This window comes from Muscardinus avellanarius (assembly GCF_963383645.1).
Source record: "Muscardinus avellanarius genome assembly, chromosome: 15".
Taxonomy (NCBI): domain Eukaryota; kingdom Metazoa; phylum Chordata; class Mammalia; order Rodentia; family Gliridae; genus Muscardinus; species Muscardinus avellanarius.
The window spans coordinates 15,811,934-15,822,889 of record NC_137801.1 but is presented as its reverse complement, the minus strand read 5'-3'; positions in this window follow the sequence as shown (position 1 = coordinate 15,822,889).

The following is a 10,956-nucleotide window of genomic DNA, read 5'->3' as shown; positions in this document are numbered from 1 at the left end:
GACAGCCTCAGCTACTTCATAAGGCCCTCTGCAACTCAGTGAGACCCGGTTTCAAAATAAAGAATAAAAAATAGGGCAGGGGGTGTAGCTCGGAGGTCAAATGCCCCTGGGTTCCATCCCCAGACCCGCAAAAAAAAAAAAAAAAAAAAAAAAAAAAAAAATCTGAAAAAGCTAAGTAGAACTAATAAGATGTTCTGCAGTATTTCAGGATATAAAATGAATATATAAAAATCAACTTTATTCCTACATACAAGTAATTAACAGTCTAAATATGAAACTAAGAAAACAATTTGGTTTGTAATAGCATTAAAATAAAGTATTTAGGAATAAGCTTAACAAAATAAGTGCAATATTTGTATATGGAAATCTATAAAAGCCATTACAAGAAAGTAAAAAAAGGCTAAATAAAGGAAAAGTCAGAAGACTTATACTTTAAGGACAGCCGTACTCCCTAAATTGATCTAGTTTGATGGAATCCGCTTCAAAATCCCATCTGGCATCTTTGCAGAAATTGACGAGCTATTTTAAAATTCATATGGAAATGGAAGGGAATCAGAATGACTAATTTTGAAAAAGAGTAATGGAATTGGAGGACTCACACTTATTCAACACTTACTAAAAAGCCACTGTAATCAAGGCAATGTAGTAAGAATAAGACATATAGATCAATGGAGTGGAATTGAAGATCCAGAAATAAACTCTTACATTTATGGCCAAATGTTTTTTGGCAAGAGTGCCAAAAGACTCAGCAGCGAAAGAATAGTCTTTTCAGCACCTGGTCCTTGTACATCCAACTGTATATCCAAAAGCAAGGAATGAAGTTGGAACTTTAGGTTTCAGACCTACATGAAATCTTGAAAGCCATCACTTCTAATCCTAGAAGGATTAAAAAATATGATGAAGAAACTGCCAGTGAGTGTTCATGTCCATGAGCCTGAGGCAGGAGGAGCTCACAGGTTCGCAGCCAGCCTCAGCTACTTAGTGAGGCCCTGTTTCCAAATAAAGTATAAAATAGGTCTGGCAGTATAGCCCGGAGGTAGGAAGCCTCTGGGTTCCACCCCCAGTACCACCAAAAAAAGTAAAAACTGCTAAAGTAGAGACCTTAGACATTTAAAACAACTCAAAATGTAGCATAGGCATAAATATAAAATACAAAACTATAAAACTTCCAAAGGGGAAATAATATTAGACTTTATTAATATTAAAATTTTCTTCTGTGCAAAAGACACTGTTAAGATAATGAAAAGACGCTGGGCGAGGTGGCACACACTTGTAATCCCAGCACTGGGGAGGCAGAGACAGGAGGATCGAGGTTCAAGGACAGCCTCAGCTACTCAGTGAGGCCCTTGTTTGTTTCAGCGAGACCTTGTTTTAAAATACAGAATAAAAAATAGAGCTGGGGGTGTAGCTCGAAGATAGAATGCCTCTGGGTCCCATCCCCAGTACTGCAGAAAAAAAAAAAAAAGATAATGAAAAGAAAATCCTCAGTTGTCTTTCTGTGGATAAAGTTGCCTATTTCTATTCCAGTGGGTAGATTTTCTCCAATGGGAATACAAGTTACCAATTCTGATACACCTGAACTGGAAGTGAACACTTGAGTATGGATGGAGGACAGTGGGAGCCAGGTTTTTCACTGTTGTAGGGTAGAATACAGATAAGCAAGGGGAAGAAAATAGAATGATCTATGTAGTGATACATTAGGGTTAAACATAGTACAGCCCATGTTCAGCTTAATATAAATGCAGAATGTTGCAAATAAAATATTCGTAGATATATATACACATATATGTTCATTACAAACATATTTCTTTGTTCCATCAGGGAAAAGGCCTAGAGGCAAAAATACCCAAGTAGCAATGAATATGTGTTGTGCCCAGATCTTGGTTTTCAATACCATTCTCCACGAATAGGAACCTAGGGCTCCTTGGAGAAATGGTTGATTCTAGGAGTGGGGCAGGAGGTAAATAAAGACATACATACACACACACACACACACACACACACACACACACACACACACACACAATGATAGGCGTGTGTCAAAAGCACCCTGGATATAACTACAAAAAAAAAAAAAAATTCCCACTTGTCAAAACTAGAACAAATTTAACAACAAAGAAAGTACTATTAGATCATAATTCAAACAAATATCTATTAATCCACAGTAATATAAGGAAATGATTAATTGAGTGAATAAATAAATAGAGAAGAATTGAATATTCCATGCAGACACTTGCAAATAATTTATGCAAGCACTCCATCCTCAAGGGCATGCACTTTGACACGCTCTTCCTCAAGGGCAGGAGGCACATAGAGACTTCTTCCTGGAGAGGACAAGAAGGAAATGGGGGAGAAACAATAAAAGAGCCACACAGTGGAGAAACCCTGTAAACACTGCCTCAGCCAGGGGTCAAGATCAACAACGGTAAGTCAAATTGATTGCAGGTGCCCTTGATAGGATATGATTAAAATGTCAATTTTCATCTATGGTCTTCACCCTGGCAAAATTATGAAGAAAAATCAGTTATATTCCAATAGAGGGATACATTATAATTGAATTTATGTATATCTGACCAATATTCCTCAATACTGTCAAGGTTATCAAATCAAAGAAAGTCCTGAGAAACGTATCACAGCCAGAAGTAGCCTAAACAGATACCATAGTTAAATATAATGTGATTTCCTTGATGAGATCCTGGAACAGAGAAGGATGTAGTATAAAATAAGGAAATCTGAATAAATTACAGACTTTAGTTAGTAATATATCAGTGTGAATTCCTTGTAAGAAATATGTCCTACTACTAGGAGAAAGTGGGTTTTATAGTATGTGGGACTCTTTATAATATCTTCTCAATTTTTCTGTAAATCTAAAATTCTTCTAATGAGTAAAGTTTGAAAAGTGAAATTGGACCCTTTTCTCACTCACATCAAACAGAAACACAGCAAGAGATGTGTGCATATGTGAATGTATCAGTACAAATCACTACAATGTATAATTACATTGCACCAATAAAATTATTTTTTTGTGGTACTCTGGATGGAACCCAGAGGCTTTTGTACCTTTTGGCTACACTCCCAGACCTGTTTTATACTTTATTTCGAAACAGGGTCTAAGTTGCTGAGAGCCTCACTAAGTAGCTGAGGCTGACTTCAAACCTATGTGATCCTCCTGTCTCAGCCTCCCAAGTGCTGGGATTACGAGCACGTGACACCACACCCAGTTTGCACCAGTAAAATTCTAAAAAACAAAAGAATCATAGACTGGCATATAAAAGCTAAAACTAAAGTTCTTAGAAAAAAGGAGTAAATCTTTATGACCTTGGTTTCTTGGAAATAATAATAAGGTCCCAAATGAGAAAAAGTATTTATAAATTTGAATTCATAAAAATTTGATTTGAATCAAAATTGAATTCATAAAAAATTTGATTCATAAAAATCAAAAAGGTATTTGTGCTTCAAAGGATATCAAGAAAAGACAAATCAAAGAATGGGAAAATTGTTTTGGAATCATATATATGAGAAAATACTTGTATCTAGAATTATGTTTTAGACAAGAATATATGATTGAATTGTAATAATGAAAAGATAACCCAAATAATAAAAAGACAGCTAACCCAATTTTAAAAAGGACAAAGAATCTGAACACACGTTTCTCTGAAGAAGACATATAAATGGCTTGGAAGCACATGAGAATAGTTTTTGGGTTTTCACATTTTATTTATTTTGCTTCTTGCTTTTGCTTTTATTTGTTTCGGATTTTCACATTTGATTTATCTTGCTTTTGCTTTTGCTTTTAGTTCTAGCTATCAAACCCAGTGTCTTGAGCATGTTAGGGAATTACTCTACCACTGAGCTACAGCACTGCCCCACATGAAAAGATTCTCAACACTATTAACCATCAGGAAAATACAAACATCAATCACAGTGAGATACTACTTTATCCCCACTAGGATGGTTCTAAATCAATAAGGCGACCTAACTGAGGGGCATGAGAGGGGAAAAGAGAGAAATTCCCTAATGTACATGATGTACATTCACAAACATATCAAAGCCAATCAGTAAGCCAAACATGAGAAGGAGGGAAGGGGAAGGAAATATTGAGGGAATTGGGAAAGGAATAAATGAGTGATGTGTTCATGTATACCTCTACCATCTTGGACCTCATTAAAATATATGACTACAATGCACCACTAAAAAAAAAATAAGGTGTAAATGCTTTGGAGTTATAGAAGAAACCTTCTCTCTGCTTCTATTCCCACTTCCCAGTCTAGCCTAGAGTGCTACGATGGCTTCTGACCCCTGCAGAGTGATCCTAATTAGAGAATTAGGAATTCTCTAATCAAAAGGCATGGATGGCCATAAAAATCAAACTCCTCAACTTGTTGCTCCAAACCACATTGTTATATTAGTCTTCCTTGCAGTCTGGTTTGTCCTGCACCCCAGAAATGGACTAGAAGCTCATTCACAGTGATAATTCTTGAAACAAGCCTTGCTCTTCTTCAGTTGTCTTGTGCAAAATAAGACTGGTAATCCTAAAGTTCTTACCTCTTGGATTCACTTTCTTTCTTTCTTTCTTTCTTTCTTTCTTTCTTTCTTTCTTTCTTTCTTTATTTATTTATTTTGGTGGTACTGGGGGTGGAACCCAGGGGTTTTTCTATCTCTAGGCTATACTCCCAGACCTATTTTATGCTTTTTTAAAATTTGGTAACAGGGTCTCACCAAGTTGCTGAGAGCCTCACTAAATAGCCAAGGCTGGCTTTGAACCTGTGAGATCCTCCTGTCTCAGCCTCCCAAGCGCAGGGTTTACAAGCATGCGTCACCATGCCCAGCAGATTCACTTATTTTTTACTCAACTTTTATTTTACATTTTATAGAAAATTTATGTAGAATTTCATTTTATTTCTTTTTATGTGTCTATTGTATATTTATACTCAGAGAAATTCTCCATGGAGGAGAGAGGAAGGGTTACACACTAATTCTGTTGACTACTCACAATTCAAGGCCCATATCCAATACCACTTGCTCCATGGAGACATTAACAGTCCTTCTAGTCAGTTGTTATTTCTATTTGTATTGTTTTGCTTCTTTGACTCTCTCAAAATACTTCATGCATCTTGGCTTGCTTGAATTCATTCGTTTCAGTCATTAATAAATTTATTAACCCTTATCATATAAGCTCTTTTTCTGGGGTCTGAGTGTACACACTGCAGATGGCTAAGCTCTCTAATACTCTTCATTTTATATAAATGATTGTATTATTATATAATTTTGTCTCTGCATATCTTTGCTCCAATTACAATCAAGATATTAGAAGAACAAAGACTTACTTTTCTGTATTTTATGAGGATAGCTTAAAGTCAGTGCCAAATGAATGAATAAATGAATGAATTAATGCGTCAGTTTAAGATTATCTTTGCAATGATGAGGAAGCCCTTGGTAGGACTAGTACAATTCCATTTGTCATCTCTGCTCTAACAGTACCTTCTCGGTCCTGGGCTCCAGGGAAGGAGGAGAGTGGTACAGTGGAGAGTGGTCTAGCATCAGGAATCCCGGTTTCTAGTCTCAGACCTACCAGGTAGCTGTATAGCCTTGAAGAAGTGAACTCTCTGTCTCAGTTACACATCTGTGTAACAAAAGTACCCTTCAGTCCTAACATTCTAGGATTATTGAAACCACTGGTCCTCATTACAATGAGGAAACCAACTACTAAAAATAAACCTTGAATTTGACACAGGAATAGTTCATTTCTTATATCTTAATAGTTGGTAGGTAGTACTTCCCTCAAGTGCATTGCCTATATTTACCTATTTGTTTCTATAAGACCATTTTATTCCATTTTCACATAGAAAAAAATATATATTTTCTATTACCTACATACCTGGGTGCCAGAGCCAATTTCAGATCCAGGTATTCTGGCTCCAGAGGCTGAGCTTTTGATCTTTCTGTTCTCCAGGACACACAGGTAGCACCAGTCTTCTCTTCAACCCCAGAACCAATGGCTTCAACTCCATTGCCACATACCAAGATTAAACTCCTGTTTCAATAGGAAGTGATAATTCTGAAAACTGCTTGAAAAGAAACACAGTCCCCAGGAGAGCAAAGGGATGTTTGCGGAGGGATTCATATGAGGCAAAGGCCTTAGTTTTATTTGATATTACAGAGGCTGGATTGGGAAAACAAAATGTGGAAAGACTTCTGACTGGATTTTTGGAAGGAATGCAACTCTATTCCCAAAACCTTATCAAACATGACATAGAACACTCATTGCAACATCACCTGTTTTCCTCCTGCCCGGAAGGGTCCACGTGACTTGGTGTCAGAAAAGTCTCTCTCATCTATCAATTTTTCCTGGAGAACTGGACTTGGGAAGAGCCCACAGCACTGCTATCCCCCCTTCCTTAACCTCAGCACAGAAGTTCATCAGCTGCCAGAAGCACAGTGGGATGGTTAAACAGTCCTCTTAAAACTGGGCCAGGGAGAACAAGTCAACAAGGGAACTTCCATCCTATGAAATATGGACTTTGAGTTCAACTAAGTATACAAAATAACTGGTAAGATAAAGATGGTTCTAGAGCTAACAGAGATTGTGATCAACCTTCAGAGCCTTCTTCCCACTATTCCAGTAAAATGTTTCCCCCGTATTCCTTTTTTTTTTTTCTTACCTGACTTTGCTTTTCTTCTCTCAACTCCTCTTTCCACTTGTCTTTTCTTTTCCAAATATTCACAGAGGGCTGCATTTTTGTCATCTTTACCCCCTCCCGGAGGTCACTGAAAAAAAAAAGTATATAAAAATCCAGAAATACCTAGATATGTATAGCATGCATTTACACTCTGGGTTTTTTCTTTTTCTTTTTTTTTTTTTCGTTGTTGTTGTTGTTGTTGTTGTTGTTGTTGTTGTTGTTGCAGTACTGGGGACAGAACGCGGGGGCATTCTACCTCTGAGCTACTCCCCCAGTCATATTATTTTATTCTTTATTTTGAAACAGGGTCTCACTGAGTTGCCAAGTGCCTAAGTAGCTGAGGCTGTCTGCAAACCAAAATCCTCCTGTCTCAGCCTCCCAAATCCTGGGGTTATGTGTACGCCACCACACCCGACATGATTTGTTTTATCTATATACTCACTCGTTATTCATCAGACAATTATTCAGTGCCTCTTCAGCCCCACACCTTGGCTGTCCATTCCCTACTTTCCCATACATAGTGTATGTATCTGAGGGCAGATGGAGTTTGGAGTTTCCCCAGTGATAATGGTCTGGAAACACCCAAGACAACAGAAATTGGGGTGTATGTTTGATACATACCCACTGATCATGAATTTAGAGTCTGGTAGAAAATAAGCTTATAAAGTACAGCCTTAGGAAAACTAGCTATTTGGGGAAAGTAGCAGAAACAGAAACCTTTCTGTTTGATGCTTATATTGGCTTTTCTGAACTTAATCTGAGCTCTGAGTAAATTGCATCACTGTGTCCGGCCGTCAGTACCTCCTCTATATTCACTGGTGAATCCCCTGAAAAATTAGGAAACTTTTCCAGTGCCAACCCATCTTCCAAGGACTCATAGAGTAGAAAGGAAATATTATCATAAAGCACACAGAAGGTCCCAGACACAGAGATACCCCAAAACACCATGCCAGAAGCAAGATGTGGCTTTTTTTTTTTTTTTTTGGTGGTACTGGGGTTCCTGGAAGCCCTTCTACCTTTGGGCTACACTCCCAGACCTATTTTTACGTTTTCATTTTGGAAACAGGGTCTCCTAAGCCAGCGCGCAGCTGGCTTCGAACCTGCGCGATCCTCCTGTCTCCGCCTCCCAAGCGCGGGGATTACAAGCGTGCGCCACCACGCCCGGCAAGATGTGGCTTTTGATCGCTTATTATTCCATTCTGTGTATCATATATTCATTGACCGTCTCCTGGGCACCCAGCCTGACATTAGGTGAATTCCCTGCCCAGTCAGCAGTTCCAGCCACGCTGGGAGGCTAGACAGGCACAAATCATATGATGGGGGCACAGTGATAAAGTGGAAATAGCCCTCGGCTTGGAACCTTGACGCTGATTATGGCTGTAAGCATCACCAGTTGTGAGCTTTGAGGCCTGGTAAAACGCCATTCAGAACTACTGCATAGATTTACTCTGGATATTATGTAAATTAACGAACAGGAAATATGCTTAGAATTTTTAGAGAAGAATGGAAGCAAGGTAGAATTTCTTATGAGGTATAAAAACAAATCTATGGGGTAAGCCCATGTTTCCTTTGCTGCATAGAACCTTTTTAATTTAATGCCATCCCATTTATTCTTAACTTTATTTCCTGATCTTCCAGGTTCTTATTGAAGAAGTTTCTACCAGTACCCACATGTTGGAGTATTGGTCCTATACCCTCTTCTAAATAGCCACCTATTTAGTAGGCCACGAAATAAATTTAATGGTAGTGACCAGCTATTTTTTAAAGCAGTGGTACAGAATAGAAAATGGTGTCAGGTAGGGTGATGAACACCTATAATCCCAGATACTTGGGGGCTGGGGCAAAAGAATTGCAAATTTGATATCAGCGTTGGCGACTTAGCCAGACCCTGGCCCAAAATAAAATAAAAAGGGCTTGTGGAAACTGATCGCCTAACATGTGCAAAGCCTAGATGAAATTCCCAGCACGCACACACACACACACACACACACACAGACACACACACAGATGAAAGAAAGTACACATGATATTCATGTATCACATGTAATAAGGTTACGTTTTTTAGGTAACTTCTATCTCTATCATTTTTATGTGATGTAGTGTGAGGGGGGAAGGGTTCTTTAGTATGAGTCAGTTTCAGAGCTTTGAAAACTATTAAGAAGACTCATAAAATTGTTTAGTTTTAGCCTTGCTACCTGTTTTATGATTCAGTCATCAGATTATTAACTCAGTTCAGTATTTCTTGACTGCCATTTGTTCTTCCCTAGGAGATGGTGTCCACAGACATTTTATTCTTAAGGACCCAGGTATGGAAGAAGAATGACCAGAAACAAGTAGAGCATATTGAGACTTATAAATGCCACACCAGGCAGTAATTACCCTTCAGTAGCATGAAGTCACAGAAGGGTAGGTAGAACTGGGAAGATAGAGAATGTTTCCAGGAGATCTCCTGTGTCCATGAGCTCCTTTGCCTCATTTGCCCTAACAAAAAGCACTGGCAAGATAGCCTGGACCTTCTCTCACTTAGATCATCTTCTCTCAGCCCTGACACCATACACAGCCATAGACTAGGACAGAACAAGAGGCAGGATGTAGAATAAAGCAGAAACAATGCTGTTATCTAGATTGGCCAGACGTGCTCTGTGCATGGGTGCGAACATGTGTTTTACTGAGAAGTGAACCCAAGAACACTCTACCTCTGATTTACATCCCAACCTTTCTTATTTTTTTTTTATTTTTAGTTTTTGTTTTGAAACAAGGTCATGATACTAAGTTTCTTCAAGTCTCAAACCCATGATCCTCCTGTCTCAGCTTTCCAAGTACTAGGATTACAGGTGTGCACCACCACACCCGACTTGTTCTTGATACACTCTGCCTGAGGTGGACCTTGCCACCAGAGCATTCTCACAGAAACGTGATATCTGCTCTGATGAGTTATAGGTGACATGTCCTGCCTGCATGACTTATTATGACTCTACTGTTGAGGCCAGGTGACTCTCTGGGACAGTGCTGAAGGCTCTGGATCTGGAGCAAAGCCTTATCACAGGTCACCTGTAGGGATATTAATCTAGAAACTTCCCTGGGAACATGGGAAGACCCATAGCTTTGGGAGCTCCTCCTCTACTCTCTCCACCCATCTCACACATACAAAATACGAATATTCTTCTCACCCTGAAGATGACCTGATTCTCAGGCTGAAGGATGAACAAATTTGAAGTCATTTCCTGCATTCATTCTCTGTAGTACAAATTCTATGTCAAGACAAATTGTACTGGACCTCTGTCTCCACACACTGAGGCTCCAACTCAGTCCAGAGGTTTATTTGGTGACACCAGAACATTTAACTGTACTATTTATTGAATTAGAATAGATGTTCTAATATCTGATATTCTAATATAGATAAAATAATAGCCAAAAATAGGGTCAGCAGTGACCTCACTTAGGACTTTCCCAGAGTGGTGGTGGGCGGGGGAGTTGTTTGCAATGGATGAGAAGGAAGCATATGCCCATTGTGTTTTCAGCCTTCCCAGTCACCCTGGAAGCCTTCTGTCCTGACACAGACAAGAAGCAGGGGTGGTAGGGCATTAGAGATCCAGAGATGATGGATTCCAGGGCAGTGGAGTCTGGAGGGCTTCTCACTGATGCTGTGGCAAGCCCTACAGGTGGAAACACAAATCCAGACTTTGGTAAGTTACTTATTACCAAAGTATCTAGAAACTTGCTATAGACCTGTCCTTGTGCTAGGAAGGTTAGAGATAAGTGTGCACCCCATCCTCCAGTCATCACAAAAAACATCTCAGCCAAGGCATTGTTGGGATCCAGGGATGGAATTCAGAGGCTTCACATCTTCTTCAATTTCTGTGCAAAGTTTTCTGGGCATGTATACACTTTTGTAGTAAGATGACTCTAGCTCATTTCTGACTATCAAAGTTCTCTGTGGCCAAAGAAAATGAACACCAATTAGTTTCCTCGAAACTGTAAGTTTTATATATTTTCATAAAAAAAGAGTAGTCTTATCACTGGAGATAAAAAGAAGGGTTAAAAAACTTTTAGACTTTCGGCTGCTTCCAATCTGGTTGTCTGCCTCGATATCTACCTAAACAAGTAGGTAGCAGATTCTACTGATCAGAGTATTTCCACATCCTTAGAGGAAATATACCTTGTGGACGATCAATTAAAAGTTCTGTGATCACAGCTAAGAACCAGACCTGATTTTCTGAGAAATGCAAATCACATATCACTTCTCTTGTCTACATATTTGTGTAGACATCCCAGT